This window comes from Ambystoma mexicanum, chromosome 10 (genome assembly GCF_040938575.1).
Source record: "Ambystoma mexicanum isolate Mex_15411 chromosome 10, UKY_AmexF1_1, whole genome shotgun sequence".
Lineage (NCBI taxonomy): Eukaryota > Metazoa > Chordata > Amphibia > Caudata > Ambystomatidae > Ambystoma > Ambystoma mexicanum.
In genome coordinates, this window is record NC_090932.1 from 698992520 (window position 1) to 699009738 (window position 17219).

Below are 17219 nucleotides of genomic sequence, written 5' to 3' on the forward strand. Positions count from 1 at the left end.
TGCCTCCTCCACTGCTTACACAGCCAAACGTATTTCCCTGAGTTGACCTTTCCTCACATCTCAGAATTGCATCACCCTTGCAAGAGCCCTCATCTTGGCCAAGATACTACTGCAACATACTCCTAGTAGGAACTTCCAAGAAAAATATAAACAAAATGCAACTACTAGAGAACAAGGCCCTAGCAGCGTTAGGCATTAATTGTAACGCTCACCTGATTCCCGCAGAGGCGCCGGTCTTGACTGGGTGAATGCCGTGTCTTCAAAGGTGATGTGTAACACACGGTTGGTTCCTCGGGCTGGACCTCTGTGCACTGTGTGTCTGACTCGGAGAGTAAGATGTCTGCAGATAGAAAATATGGGATTAATGAACTGGGGTTATTGGGTGCCTCTCTCCTCTTCCCTTTCTCTTCTCCTGTAGGACCCCAAAGGTTAACAATCTCACCTTAGGTAGGTGAACGCCGAGCTCTCCAACTGCCTCGGGGGCAGGGTGCCGTAACCAGTTTCTTCACTGGATAAGGGTGCAGGCCTCTTGACCTCAGAGGACTGCTGTCCGTCGTTTACTGCACGAACGGTAAGTTCTGGGCACTTCAAATGTCTTAAAAGTCTTTAAGTGCGTAAGGCGTAGCTGCTGTGGAGTGTGCCGAGGAGCACGTGAGTATGGCTTTTGACTTATGTAAAGTTCTTTTGTAATGATACCTCTTGTTTTGCAGGGTTCCGGCGATGGCGGATGGCGGGCTGAAGAGAGTTGAGGATCGAACCCGCGTGAGGAATAGAAGCGCTTGGAAGCACGTAAGTGAGCGCTTGTTGCCTGCTTCACGATGCGCACTAACTGTCTCTTTTACCTTGCAGGTACAAGTTCGGAGCTTTAGAGAAGCTGAAGGGTGCTGGGATACCCGCTGATTTCGGCGTGGGAAGGAGTGATGGCACGTGAGTAGTAAAGTTGCCCAATGTCTCTAAACGCACCTTCTTTTGCCTTCCAGATGCGGGATGCAGCGTTGAAGGCCTCTGGAGCGTGCGAAGAGCCGGTAAGCTTTTGTCTTTCAGATGCCGGAATGCAGCGCGAAGACCTCCGGAGCGTGCGAAGAGTCGGTAAGCCTTTGTCTTTCAAATACAGGTATGCAGCGCGAGGCGTTGGTGACAGCCGCTGGACCAGGTAAAAGATGCGCTGCCACTGAAGACCGTAGTGCTAACCTGTTCTTTCTTTGTCTTTATAGGTGCTGCTGAAGACTGGATTCCAGGATGGTAAGCCTTTGTTCCCTTAGGCACAGGATCAGAAGACACGGTGAGCGTTCTGCTGCAGAGAATGCAGAATAACGCAAAGCAAGATTCATCCATCGGGTGTGGTTTAAATAGCCTCCTGTAGTGCTTAGAGGTCTCCTTCCACGGCCTCGCCTAGGTAAGAAAAGAGTTCCTGCTTTCCAGAAGAGTTCCAGTGTTCTGAACCTAGGGAGTGGCTCCTGCCCCACCCAACAGGAAAAGTAGTTCCAAACAGAAGAGGATCAGGGGCTCAACTGGCAGGTAAGTAAGCAGCATGGTCTGCTGCAGGTAAGTCCACCCAAGCATTATGAGCCCGGTGCTTCCAGCACTGGGACTGGGCATATTTATGAGCCTGGTGCCAGGACAGGGTCCAAAAGGTCCCAATTGGGACTGGCCGGCACCCGGAACCGGGGTTATGGGTCTGCTTCCAAGGGAGTTGGGTAAGTCCTGACCCTTTGGAAGCAGAGATCATGACATTAATAAAAGGGACCATATATCACAGTACAGGAGAGATGCACACTGGCTGCCGATAAAAGCTAGAATACTACATAAAACACTCACCATCACACAGAAATGTGTCACCACGAATGCCCCCATCTATCTTAATCAATTCCTTACTCGCAAAACAACAGCCAAAACACTCAGATCCAACTCCAACAGGCACCTTAATATCCCCTGTTTCAAGAACTCCAGAACAGGTAGCTCCAGCGTCCCTGTAGCAGCACCTACAATCTGGAATTCACTACCCACTGACATTTGTAATGAGCCCTCCCACACACAATACAGGAAACTGCTAAAAACCTGGCTATTTAACAAGTTCTAACCATACGATAGGTACTATATGCATCATCTACTTGGCCTCCAGGCCGTCATACCACAACCATTGTACATTACCCCGGCTCTGAGTGTATATTATTGGATAAATGTCTACATAAACCATGCACAGTTTACCATGTAATCATGTACTCTGATATTATTCTACATGCATTTTTGTGAAACCAGTCATAAGCACTTGTTAACCTGTAAGATTGTAAATATGCAACCTATTAAGATTGTAACTATCCTTGTAACCATTAAGTTTGAAAGTACTCCTCTAACCTATGCCGTGATACCCTCAGGTGTGGGCGTATAACCAAATGCAATAAATCAAATAAATAAAATAAATCCCTTCTCAAATGTTATATCCATTCAAAAGCATGACAGACCTTCATTCAAAACCCATATTTGAAGCTCTAAATTTAAGCACAATAGTTGCGGCTTAAAAGAGCCCAAACTAAAAAATGGTATTCTCTTAATAATTTGAGGGGTTTCTGGAGGATTTGTAGCCTCTGCTTACAGTACACATCTTTATGCAACTGAGTTCTGACTTGTCCTATCTGACTTGTTTGTGGAAGTAGTTGTATAGAAATATGGCCTTACTGTTAAGATCTTGAGTGATCTGTGCAATTTATTGCCTTGAGCTGTCATCATCGTAACCCTTATTTTATGCAAATGTTCACAATAGAGCTCTTGAACTCGGTCCATTTGACAGAAGCTGTAATGATGTAGCCGAAAAGCAGCTATGCTCAGTGAAACCTCCAGTTTTTCTTCAAAATTAAAGGAGCTTAAGGGAATGCATTTGAATGTCGGGGTGTTAATCCGCCTCATTCTCATAAAATGCTATGTGCCTTGATAATGTTGCTATTTGTTGATGCCCAACTGTATGCGTTGGGTCGTAGAGTTTGTAAATAAATCACTGACCTGTGTAGAGATACACCTATGTATAGTGTCTGCTACTCATCATCTATGGACAAACAAGCAACTGTTATTGAACAGGTCATCTTTCAGGGAAAGTTACAGCAGAGAAGTGTGAACATTGCCTACTGGATCAGCAGCCATGTACTTTCCGGTAAATGCTGTGGATGTCATGTCTCCAAAATACGTTGGGAAGCAGAATTGACATCACTCACCTTTTTCTCCTACCGCTTTTGACATTACAGGAAGAGATATTATATAGTATTGTGGTCTAATGACCACAAGGCATGAAATAAAAATGGTGTCCTTCTACTGATACTTTTGTATTGATTTACATGGCAACATATCTGTATGAACTGCATTCTGTCAATAATACTTAGTACAGATCTGGGCTCGACTAAGACAAGAAATAGGCCCAGACAACAAATAAATTGGCACACATGTGTGAATCCCAACAATGTGTATTTCCTTTTGCTGTATTTTAGGGCCCAATTTTTGAAAATGTGTCAATTTGAATACAAACTGCACCTGTAGCAGATAGGCTTTAAAACACAATTTACAGGGAGCTTTGAGGGACGTCATTAAATCCATGTTTAGGAAAGATAAGAAGAACTGGTGCATTTCAGGACATATATTGGTTACCACTGACTGAGATTGAAAACAGGTTTAAAAAGGGATTTGTAGGTTTTTCCTCAAGGAACCTTTTCGAAATGTTGTTCAATCAATCAATCAAAGTTTATTCTGATTAAACATATCGAATAAACACAAAAGCATCACATAGACATAAAAAGGATTGACAGTAGCTATTACCCCACAGTTTAAAACACAGCAATACCATTATCAGTGCATTTTGCAGATAAGAATAAACTAATTGAGCCCAAATTTTCAAAAACAGTTAAAACATTTTCTATTCACGTAAAAAACCCTGTCTCGTGTTCATAGCTCTTTTCAAATAGGACAAAAGAGCCAGGCTCGCCAAACAGAAGAGATTTTCCAGCCTCTACAGGCAAATATTAGTGAGCAGGATGACCTGCAAAATGGTGGACCGTCTAACATCCCCATACCATGGACAGAACTTTACAAAATGTTTCAGGTCTTCCCTCGCCGCCACACAAGCTGGGCGGCGGTGTTGATTTGGGAAGCCAGGCCATTTTTCCGTATTTCCCCTTAGCTGTAGGCAGTCAAACTTTGCCCATGTTATGAGCCATCTTTCCTTCATTTCTGGGCTCCACAAAAGGTATGGCTGGATTTCAAACACTCTTATTATCAGCACATGTTGGCTATCAAAGTAGGTTGCACATTCTGTGTTACCCCTCTTTTCCTATGCCCCCAGATACAGTGCCTGCTTGTAGACTTTCAGTTGCATGGTTGACAGAAATGCATCTGGAGGGAACAGGACCTCAATGTTACAGGTGCGCAAGGACTCCTTCACGCATGGCAGCCAGGGGATTTTACACCAGCTTTCCTTACCCATAATGCTCCTAATGATAAAATGGCATAAGGTTGTGTGTTCATTTGCCCATATGCATAGCCCAAAAACACATGGAGCAGCAGCCCATTGATCTTCCAAAACTCAATCCCCAGCTCCCCGTGAACTGAGGCACATGGGGTTGAACCCGGAAGGCCCAAGAGCTGTCTAAAGAACTTATTTTCTTTCACCTGTAGTTCTGTTGCCATCATGTGGCCCCACAAAGGAGCTCCATATAAAGTGGCCACCCCTCATCTGGGTTTGATAAACCTTCAAATCTGGTTTCATGGCTGGCCCTGGCATCTACTTAAAAAACAGGAAATTCCTGCTGTATACTGGCTCATTTTCAGAGACTGTTTTTGATGTGTGCATTGCCGGTGACCACCTCGATGATCTGACCCCAAAGTAGTCAAATTCTTTGACCCTAGGTATGATTTCCCCATTAGAAACCATAAGGCACTTCTTAGCGAGCCTCTTCCTTACTATGCACTCCATCACCACTGACTTGGTGAAATACATTTTTAGCCCCAGGCTATTCATAAAGGCTGCCTAAGCATCAATCACGGCCTGTAGGGCCCTTGGGGTTCTGCCCATTAAAACCATATCATCGGGATATGCCAGAAACGGAAAGGCCCTCCCACACAGGCTCAAATATTCAGTTCTGGTACCCACTAGGGCCTTAAAAGGCCCATTGATATATAGCGTGAACAGTATTGGCACCAACACACAACCCTGCTGGTCCCCCATCCCGACATCAAAACACTGTCCCCTCGGACCAATGCCCACCCGGGGCCTTGCTTTCCCTATGAATTTCTCGCAACACAATCAATATTTCTTCTGGAAGCACCAATGACCCCAGTACGGCCTACAACTTTGATCTATCTACTTTGTCAAAGACAGTGCTTAGGTCCATATAAAAAAATGCCATTCCCTTGTAGAATACAGTTGGAGATTAGGAGATACAGATTAAGTCCCTGTTCCATAGTTCCTAACCCTGGACGGAATCCAAACTGAATATCAGAAAGAACTGGCCCTTCCGAGAGCCAAGCCTCTACATGCCCTAGCAAGACCCTTCCAAAGATTTTAAAGGAAGTGTCTAAAAGGGATATGGGATGATAGGACATCGGGTTAGTCGGGTCTCCTTTTTTAAAGATCGGAAAAATAATGGCGGATTCCCATGATGGTGGAAGCTGGCCAGACATTAAGCAGGCATTATAAGCTATGGTCAGCACTGGTGCCCATAGATCAACTTGGTACAAAAAAGGGCCACTGGTATTGCATCTGGTCCAGGACCTCGGTTATGGGCTTGTGTCCTAATTGCCAGTGAGACCTCTTTGATTTTAAAGCGTAGAGTTGACCTGCTTTTCCTCCCTCCTCTGATTCTCCTCTAGCTCCAGAAATGAAGGCAAAATGTGGCACCCAGGCTTCCACTGCCACTTGGGTGCCACTTAAGCCTTTGCATGGTTTGCAGACCTCCCCACCCATTACAAATTCCCAAAGTCTTTTGGAGTCATTTGTCCTGGAGGCCTCTAGGAAACCTTCCCCCGCCTCTTCCTCTAACTCCATTTTTCTTCTCTCTACCATTGAGCGATAATGGCCTCTTGCCTGGATAATCTCCCCTCTTGAGATAGCCAGTGATTTTAGGACATTCAAGAGGGCTTGTTTAGCGGTCTTTCAGGCTAGATGAAACCATACGCTCCATTTAGCATTCCCTTTTTGGTTGTACTCTACCACAAAGTCCTCCGTAAAAGCCCCTAAAATGCCCTTGAAGTGCTCTACCACGTGCACTGTGTTAGCCTCATTCTCTAGAATGCTGCTGAGTTCCGGAATCATCCTTGCCATGATACTCATGTGCAGGCCGTAATCCCGAATTCTCAACCAGGTGACTCTTCTTTTGGATACAGCTTCTATTTCAACCCGACAGGGGGCGCTGTTGGACAGTCCTTCCCCTCCGACAATCCCACTTAATTTCACAATCTAAGGGATTATGGTCACTGTTAGTATCTGCCACCACTTGAAAGCTTACTATATTTCTCCACAGGTCTAAGGATATGCAAAAATATTCAATCGTAGAGAAGCCCAGATGGTTATGGAAAGTTAGTTTCCATGGGATATCAGGTGCAATGCGACCATTAACCGACCACCTTCCCCATTCTATCAGCCACGCACTTAGCTGTAAACCCTTCACACATACCTTAGAATCCTCCATTTGTGGTTTCTGAACATTCATAAGTTCATCCTCCAAAGGGTAATAAAGATCTATGGACATTCCACACCCAAATGTTGAGGTTAAAGTCACCCCCACCCCAGACAAACCTGATTCTGCTATTCCCTCCTTTCCCTCGATACTCATCCACAAAGCTCTTACATTTCCCCAAGCGGTTCGCCTCTGCTTTATGGGGACTATTGCAGAAGTTTAAGATGGCAATCTTGCCACATCCAGGGGAAGTTATCAACAACATTTGAAGCTTTCTTCAACTCTGTCTCCAACACCTTGACCATGCAATTCAATGATGCTTTAACCAAGAGGACCATTCCCCCATAATCCCTGCCCCTTTGGTTTTTCTTGGTGGGTATGCCAAAGGAAACATAACCATCCAGGAGAGGGTTATCAAGGCCAAGTTTTCCTGTAAAATAATTATTTCATGAGTCTTCAGAAACTCAATAATGTCCGCCCTTTCCAGCTTCTCCCTAACTCCCACTATGTTCCAGGACACCATCCCCACCACCATAGAATCATCCTCTTGCCTAAACCCACCTTTCCTGAGTTCTGGGCAATTTTTACCACACACCCCTACCTCAACCTCTTCCACTGGCGGCTTGGTGGCCAACTGTCAGTCCAACTCGTCTATGGACGAGATAGGATCAAAACAGTTGTAAGACGTTAGACCCTGGGTGACAACACCCCTACTTGGCGTTGGTGACCTGCTGATGCCCTTATGTGCCCTTGGGTTCTTACTTATAGATGTATGCAGAATCGGGTCTCCCTGCTCCCTTAATCCTATCCCCTCTTACCAAACAAATCCCCTTGGTCATAAAATGGAGCCAAATCCTTCCCTGTGGGTGGGTAAAACATGTCCAATGCGACCATCCTACTGTCTAGTCTGGAGCCGTTAGCCCTGAACCCTGTAGTCAGGTTAGAGGTTACCATGTACCTAGGTATTTGGGGATTTGAGAAGGAGACAACACTGCAGTCCCCTTCCACAGATTACCCACCCTACACTTCTAGCCATTAGGATGAGACTGGGATCAATGCTCAGGCCCATCAGGTTGGAGTTGATCCAATGGGTTGCTTTATTCATCAATGATGTGGTAGATTCAAAACCACCCTTTGGCAAACCCATTACTCCCGTTATTACCCCCACCAGTGGTGTGGCTGGTGGTGGTAGGTTTAATACACTACTCTGAATTTGGGCCTTGTGGTCCCCAAGAGCCCTCCCTATCCCTCGTATCCCCAGGATAGGCCCATTCCTTACCCCATCCAATGTCAGTGAGCTACATTCTATTCCAGCCTTGCAGTCCCATGCTTTATAGGGTACGGCACCCACAATTTTCTGTTCCCCCTTACCCGCCTCCTCCTGCCTCTCGGGGCCCTGTGCCGGAAGTTGCTCCAGTGCTTCCTTGCACAGTCCCCTGTCCCTTTACAAACTTAATTCTTCCACTTTTCGAGTTAGGCTTCTTACAGAATCATCTAAGATGGCTAGGGTGTTCATGACCCAGCTCTTGAAGGATTGCAGTAAGTCATGTATTCTCCATTTTTTATCCCATTTTTCTCTATAGACTGTGTCCAGCTCCTTCCCTTTGTGTTTACCCAACTGGGTTGCCAGAAGCTTATATAACAGCCTAAGTTTTCCATCTAGGAGTGACTCCAGCCAGACCTTCTCCTCCTCACTCATAGTTGATGCATTCGAGGCATACATTTGTATGGATTTTCCTGACGCCCCCTCCACACCCTGCTGGACCCTTTCCACCATCCCTTCCCCTGCTTCCTTTGCTACCCCCTTGTCCCCCACAACCTCCCCAACAACAACCACATCTGCCGGGACCGTCAGGGGGTCAGACACAGAGGTTCCCAGAGGTTGGGTTGTCACTTCTTTGTCAAGTTCTTCCTCCTCCAGGCCATGGACATTCCTATTCACATTCAAACCTTCAGGCAGACCCCCACTTAAATCCCTCTCATTAAAATCCCCAATACATGAGGCCGCTTTGCATATGGCCTTTTCCTTAAACTGTATCCTGTTTTCAATATTCTCTGCCAAATTCTTTATGTCTAAGTCCAGAGTGAGTTGCAAGGTTGGCTGTTTGCACCTTGCATTCCTTACAGCAGGTTTAAAGGATTAGGATCGTTTCGTTTTTTTTGCATTGGTGACCCTTTTCCCCAGACCGCCTTCATCCCTGGACTTTGTCTCAGACATGTTAACTAGGAACCGGGGTACAGTACCAGAGCAAAAGAATAAAGAAGAGAGAAAACTACAGTGCTACAATATTACTACCAGTACTACCAGTACTGCCAGTCCTCTGTCTGCTCTGGCTTCTATCAATGATTTACAGTGCCGAGCTGGACAGAATTTGATAAACCCTATTTGTACCAGAGTTAAAAAAAAGTTAGACGGGTAAAAACTTGATTAAAAACAAATAGGAGAACGCTAAAATATTATGCAAAACAGTAATGCAATTTGATGATCCACCAACAGTAAAAACATTTTTAAATATATATAAATATATATATATATGCTGTAAAGGCGAGTGAAAGGAGAGACGGCAAAGCGCTTAAAAACACTTAAAAAAACAGTCAGCCGAATCACAGTTGGGCTACTGTCCCCCAAAAAGAAAAAGTGATCCCATGCTTAAAGCGCTTAGAGCACCATATTTCAAACCCAGGACCCAAAACCAGAAAGGGCCCAAAGACAGGAACCAAATCCAAATCCTGTGACTAATGTTCAAAACAAAGACTCCTCTGAATGTGTACGAGCGACTGAGCACAGCGAGGGAGCTCCAACCAACGAAAGGGAGCTCAGGTTTATGAGAGCCCTCCCCTTTAAGAATATGTTTAAAAACATGGGCTGAAATGGTACTTTTTACAGCCCAATTTTTTTGTGCAAATTTTGGCATGAAAGCCATTCAATTTACACATGGTTTTGTAGGGTATGTATGAGAACATCCTTTAGAATAATATAGGAAAGAGGATGAAAGGTGTGACATCGATTTCATAAAGTAAGCTGGAAAGCCTATTGAAAACTCATTGAATCCTTTTAAGATAACGTTATACTATCAAGGAGGGAATAACACACGGCTGTTTACCACTAAAAGAGGATTTGCAGTAATAGGGTACATTTATCTAAGAAGATTAAATTGGAAATTTCAAAACAAAAGTCGAACTTGGGAAAATTGATCATTTGATAATCAGGCTTGTGAAAGACATGTTGGATGGGATTAGAATTGCATAAACATGAAACAGTGATTTTACACACACCCATTTATGAAAGGGGATCTGTTCATACTGTATTTTCTTAGTATTGAGTCTATCCTTATGTGTTAGAACATTAGCACCAACTGTTGTTAAACATATGTAAATATGTGGACATTTAGGGCCCGCGACCTCACAGGTACCTCAACTCATGATGGAGTTTAGTGCTTTAGTACTTGGTGAACTGTAGCGCATTTACGGAGGTAGGTTTTTCCCCATTTGAATCCAGAGAAGGGAGCAGACACTTATTTTCTAAGGAAAACAAGCAGGGACCACGTTGGAAACATTTCTAAAGCCATTTTAGGCTCCCAGTCCAGTGCTACCTCCTGGGCAGATCAAGAGGACCATTTAGATGTAGCATTTTCTTGTTGCTATCTTTGAATTGATTCCCGCTGCCACCAACAAGGCTTTCCTATGTAGAAGTCCCGAGCTGTCAGGCTCTTGTAACGCCAGCCTGAATGTTCTCTCCTATCCTCCACAGAATACGGATCAGTCCAGACTGCACACTTTCTCTCTGGTCCCCTCCTAACACCAACTGAACAGGATTTAGAGCTTTCTGTTGCATGGCCTGTTTATCAGGATAATAACAAACAAATCTGCAAAGCAGTGACCCCTTCCTTATTCCTTATTCTCTTCACTTTTCACAACTAGACTATGCCTCGTCCCCGTGTCATCACCCAATGAAGCATATTTCACATCTGCAAACAGTTTTTTTTTCACACTTGTCAGAGAAATGCAATACTACTGCACTTCTCCACCCTGTTATGTGGTCTTCCACAGTACTGATCATTTTACCTTTCACCCTCACTTTCCCCCCTGGGTTGCATTTTACAGTCTCCCACCCTGCTTTATTCCTCCATTAGTAGACAGCCCAGACCCACGTATCTCCATTTTCCTGGGGGACCTTAGCAGACTGATAACTGTTATGATCAGAGAAGGAATATTGGGTCCCCATCCATCATCATATTTGTGGTCGTAAATTATCAATCAACCCAACCAGAAGCTAGACATGGAGAGGGTGTCTCAGACCCAAATAAGTCAAACATAGCGCAAGCCTACCTCCTCGCCCACAAATTATTCACCCCTGCATTACCTAGAGCTTTTCGCAATGCAACAGATGAGGACCCAATTACTCTAAGGCAGGTACAGCTCAGTCTCAGTGCATCCAGACCCCTCAACCTGTCCATGAGTGGGTGCAGAACCCTTTGATCTTGAGTTGAAGGCTGCAAGCAGCTAAGGACAGCACATCATTCCCATCAAGTACTTAACATGACTGACTGACTCCCATCCTCCTAGGCACTTCAGGACCACCTTGGATGGAATTGGTGAGCGTGTTAGTTCCACATACCAGTTACACAATTGACCCTGGCGGTTAATCCCATCCCGCCAGTCACTTTAGGAGTTACTTGCACCTGGAGACGGATGAAGTAATTGAGGAAGGACTAATCATTTCTGGAGCATTGAACTGTAGGGTGCATTTAGTCACTTATCGCTTATCTCTCGCTCCCTTCGCTCCGCTGACCACTTCCTCCTCACTGTTCCTCTCTCCCTTGTGCCTCTTCCCGTTTCCGCTCCTTCCAACTCCTAGCCCCCCTCCACTGGAACTCCTTACCTCTCTCAATCTGCTCTATTCCTACCTTTTCCTCATTCCGCACGTCCCTTAAATCTCTCCTTCTCCATTCCCCGCCATGATACCCTTCCCCCTTGTCGCTCCCCCTCTCCCATTCTTTCCCTCTTCCCCTTAATACTCTCCCTCCTCTTCCCCTCCACCCCCATCCTCACCCCTTCACCCCTTCCGTTTCCCTCCTCCTCCTCCTACCCAACCTCCCTCTTCCTCCCAGCTCTACTCCACCACTCTCCCCTTTCCCTTCTGTCTAATTGCTCTACATACTGTTTTGTTGGTCTGATTCAAAATTTGTAATTTGCTTCTACTCTTACTGTTATTTTGTTATTGTTAAATGTATCCTGTTGTTGTTAAAATGTGCAGTGCTTTGGTGTAAAGCGCTATATAAACTTAATAAATACAAATATTTAAATTGCATTGAGCAGAATACATGTATAAACACCATCAAACATACACATATACCTCTCCACCATTGACTTGGATACTGGTCCCTCCCCTCCCACCACATAAGGAGTAGTTTGCATCTTGAGGCACAGATGGTGAGCAGGTAAAAACTTCACACATTTTCGCCTGGAATTGAACCGGGCTATGGCTGCCAGCCTTCCAGTAGCTTTATGGGCGTTTCTACGTTTATTCCTACATCCTTTATAAACGTGTGCACTTTTGGTCGATATTTATTCCCTTTTTTTAATGGGTCTCCAACCAAGCCTCCTGCATTTAGCCCAAATTTCGCTCCCCCTCCCCATTGCTGCTCTACCGCAAATAAACATTTACATAAACACATAAATGTATACGTAATGTATAATTTTCGGTCTAAAGTTCACGAACAAAGTGCACAAGATTAAACTGCAGTCTACAAATAAACGTATTAGGTTTAGGGGCAATCTCTGGGTGTCTTGGACACATTGAAGTAAGCATGCGTCCGATAGTCCCAGTTTTTGACAGATGAAACTTGCTGGGTACATTTAAACTCTACAAATCAGCATTATGTTAACATTATCCATAGAAAAGTTTAACAAAGCTGCCTGATATAGTCTACTAACCTTTACACTAGCCGTTTTCCCTCTCCTCCCTATCATTCTATTTATTCTCCCTAATCGGCAGAGATGACTAGAAATTAGAAATGTGTGCTGCCACAAGTGGCGAGCTATTGATATGATACGATATGAAATGATATGGCATTTATAACGCACCTATACACAAGTGTATTGCAATGGCATATTCTTCTGTTCCCCCTTGGCTTTTCTATTTTTGAACAGATCTTCACCTGCTAGCTTTGTTTTACCCCCTCCACACAAGCTGTCACTTCCTGCTCTACTTCATCTTGATTCGCGCTCCCTTCTGGCCCCACCCTCTGTTTTCCCTGCTCTCTCCTGCATTCTCTGCCCCCACCATACCCCCGAAACGTATCTTCACACAGGGGCTGTTCTGAGTTACTGAGATCTTAGGTGCTGGACAGTGGTTCTTTAGTATCCAATGAGTATCAATTTCCACACACATTAGGTGTTTGCAACATTTGTTGATTTATTTTTCCTTCAGTAATTCACACATTGGTTGTCACTCTTGTGACCAACATATTCTTTGCTAAAACTTCATATGTGGTACAGAGTATGTGATATACTTTTATTCCATTAGTGCCGACACGTGTTTCAACACACCGTGGGTGTTAGTCTTAGCAGTGCACGATGGTGGCTGCTTAGCTTACCATATAACTGGTGAATTTATGAGGATTTTCGGTTTTACTTGTAACCATAACGTCCCTTTAACAAAGTTTTTTCAGTGAATTTTATAGGTTTTTGGCAGCATCCCAGGGGCTGATTTGCACCATGCAGCATATAAATCCATTAAGCACAGAGTTTATCCGGGTATCCTCCCCAAAAAAAAAAAAACATTATCCAGAGGGGGGCTGATGGCAATGCAATATCAGCGGGGTGGGGTTATCTCAGACCTATTCTTGATTTTAATAGGCATGTGGGAAATAGGGCCGAAAATAGCTTTTATTCGATTACATGTATGTAAATATTAAGGGCTCGATTCACAACAGTGTTTTACAATGTTACAATGGTGAAATCCCATTGAAAAACGATTTGTAAATCAAGCCCTAAACCCTTTTGAAGGCTTTAGAACTGCTATTCAGGCTTTAGTGCTTCACAGTGTTGACAGTGGAAGTGCCCTTTTGATGAGTGCACCAAAAACCTATTAATTCTGCTAAAGATCACGTTTTATGTGGCAGCCAAACTATTAGCCGGCATAGGGAAATGTAATCCTGTGACACTGCTATTGGTAACCATACATTGGCTACATCTGGAAGGGCCCATTGTTTCCAAAATATGTTGCTTCATTCATGAGGCCTTCACACAGGGTAGACCTGCCCATTTGGCAGAAAAATATAACATCTCAGATAATATTCTACCCAAGTTAGACATTCTAGGTGCAAAACAAATAGAACACATGAAAACACAGCATTCCACAATTTAGGCTGATGCTCTGCAATTCTTTTAAAGCTCCTCTAGATTTGGGTCCCTCCCTATTAAGTTTTCGGAAACAGCTGAAGAAACTGTTGGTGATACAGTATTTGGGGACATAGAGCATAATTTACAACGCGGTTTACAATAAGATTTTTCCATTGAAAAACTCTTTTGTAAATCAGGCCCATAGTGATTTCAGTTATTTTTGTAGTAGGGCTGTTCCTTTGCTTTTGTCTAAATTTGACACTGAATAGGTGATGTTACTGAATCTTTATAATTGATCTGTACTTTTTCATATTTTATACTTTCTTTTGGTGACTTAGGTGATGATTGTAGAGATGTTTTGTAAACGGCAAGTAATTTAATGGTTGCTCAACACTACACTGCATTGCTTCGTTTGGATCTGCATTTGTGCATTAGCCGGTAACTTTGACTTTGCTCTTCGTTGTGTTTGTTTTATGGGTAGACCTTCCTGAGGTGTTGACACTTCTCTATTGTAAAATCCCTGTGCACTCCTCGTCCTTTGTTCCTTACTCTTTACCTAAAGGCTCTCATTGCTTCTTAATGTGGTATTTGCTTCTAAAGCACCATGTAATGGGATCACAGCTCTCTGTGGTGCCAAAGCAGTTGGGGTCCTAACAGTCAATACAGGGTCAAATACTTCACCAAGTTAAGGAGGTCACCTTTACCCTTTGTGAATCCTCTTCAGATTTACTTCTGCTAGAACCTGGACGCTGTTTCCTTCTCCCGTTTTAGGGGGCACTTCAGACGCAGCCAACACCACCTGAACCTTAACAAGGTACTGGCAGCATCCCAGGGGCTGATTTGCACCATACAACATATGACAATGCATTGACGTGCTCTCTCTTCTATGGAGAGCCTCTACAACTACAGAAACCTGCCAGTCCCTTTTGGTCGATGTGATCTTGTGGTGCTCAACTCCCTCAGGCTGCAAGTTCAATCAGTCCCTGATTGTTACCCATTGGCCTCCATAGCATTGCCCGGGAGAAAGACATTTGCCGGATTGTGCACCGCTTTTGTGTACTACAGAAACGTACACTCTTTCCTGAACCACTCTCCAGCTAATTTTTTATTATTAGGCCCACATAAAACCAGTCCTCTGCATGGATATAAATAATGTCATCGATCCTGAATCTAACTCCTAGCATAGCGGTACTATGGAAAGAGAGGACAGTCACTGCAGACAGTTGTTTAACGAGACAGCCATATTCCTTGGGCAAGCTATTTTAGTTGAGCATAGGAGGAGGCTGGGAAATTCTAATGAGGAGAATATGCAATGCAAGGGAGATGCAGTCCAATTGAAGAGTCCTGTATCTAAGTACCAGGATGAAAGTATGGAATACAATAATAAGGGTATCATTACTAATGTGGCAGAAGAGATACAAACAGGTAGTAATGTAAGAGGATTCAATTCAGCACTACAGCTAAGTTAACGCCTAGTCTAGAATACTGAATGAAAACCCTTATTGATATATCTTTAGGTCCAGTTCATGCGTTCTGGATGACTACCCCTATATAACACCCCTCTCTTGGAATCCCCCTGACCCCGCTGAGCCAAGAAGTAGTTCTGTTTTGCAAGTTAAAAGGGTTTATTTGATAATTTAAACAATAGATATATATCACACTTTATAATAAATTAATAATTGACTAGCACACTTAATCTGATATGATAAAGATCAACAACGGAGAATCTGGCACTAGCACACTTCTTATAATCACTAATGAGTTGAGATGAAATGGATAAGGTAGCACACTGGTAATTAGGAACAAAAGTATAATGTGGTAGAGGATGCTTTATGTAAGCTCAGGTGGATGCAATATTCAATGAATGCAGTACAGAAAATACTCAATATGATTTCAACCAAACAATGTAATCACTCTTCTCTGGCTATTCACTCCCCCCCCTCTTTATGCAATGCAAGGAAATGGGAGGAAAACACACAGTTCTCAGAAATGCAATCAATGTAATCAGTTCAATCCCGCAAGCTTAGACAACAGAAAACAGATAGGAGTTTTGAATCACAGGCCCAAATTGCTTTGATATGTGCTGGCAATGGATGAGAAATATGCTGGAAACGCTTTTAATTCCCTTTCAGAGGTTCAGGGTGAGTGGTATCTAGTTAATATTAGTCCAGGCTCACACTAGCAATGATGCAGGGATAGTTAGCAGGTCAAACGAATTTCTGGCAAATGGAAAGCAAACAGCAGCAGTTTTTACATGTGAAGAAATTTGCAAATCGCGGTAAAATTCGCGGATGCGTGTTCCGCGATTGCGGTAAAACTATAAGGGGTAGGAATGCGGTTCTTGGTGCGATTCAAAGCTACGATTCTAAGCTATCAGAGGAAAGTTACTGCAAGTCTCTAGCCCAAACGGTCGCGGAGATATGAGCGATTTAATAAAGGTCGTTTTTGGGTTTGCAAATTTCAAAAGCTCAAAATGACAAGTGCAGCTTGCAACTAGAAATGACAGGTGACAGCTAGGAGGCAGTTCTACTTAGGTTAAATAGATTGAATTAGATGAATTTAAACTAAGAGATTGGTTCTACACAGTTCAGCTGGGTACTCACACTATATTCTTGAGTGAAATGGGCCTCATCACGGATCTGGTCAGGGTTTTAGACTGGGCTCTGGTCACTCTCTCTGCTGGTCTGGGTCTCTCTGGTCTGGTCTCTTAGTTCTGGATAGATTGAAGTCTCTAGTTTGGCTTTCTGGAGGTTGATGGAGGTAAGTATGGATTTTTCCGGCAGAGCGTCCCGCTGCAGATGGATTTGGAAGGTCCCTATCTGTCCTGTCTGTCTGCTTTTATGTGTTTAGAATGTGGGTGTGTTCTAGCATCACTGACCCTACCTCTCTCTCAGCTTCTAATTGGTCAAACTTCCATTTATCATTTGATTGGGGAATGAACTGTGAGTCAGCGTGATGTCATTTTACAGCCTGCAGAAAGTCCACTCCTCCTGTCAACTTACACACAAATCTAGATTTGAAACAAATACATATTTGCAGAGGTACATATTGTTTTAAAATCATATGCACCCATCATGCATTACAGGAGGTATACCCTGTTCAGACTCTGCTCTTCCTGGGAGCTTGCATTCAGAACTGGCACATATTTCACTTTTTAACTGATTTTGCAATTTCTGACATGGACCCAACTTTACATACATGTGTGCAGGGAGTAGG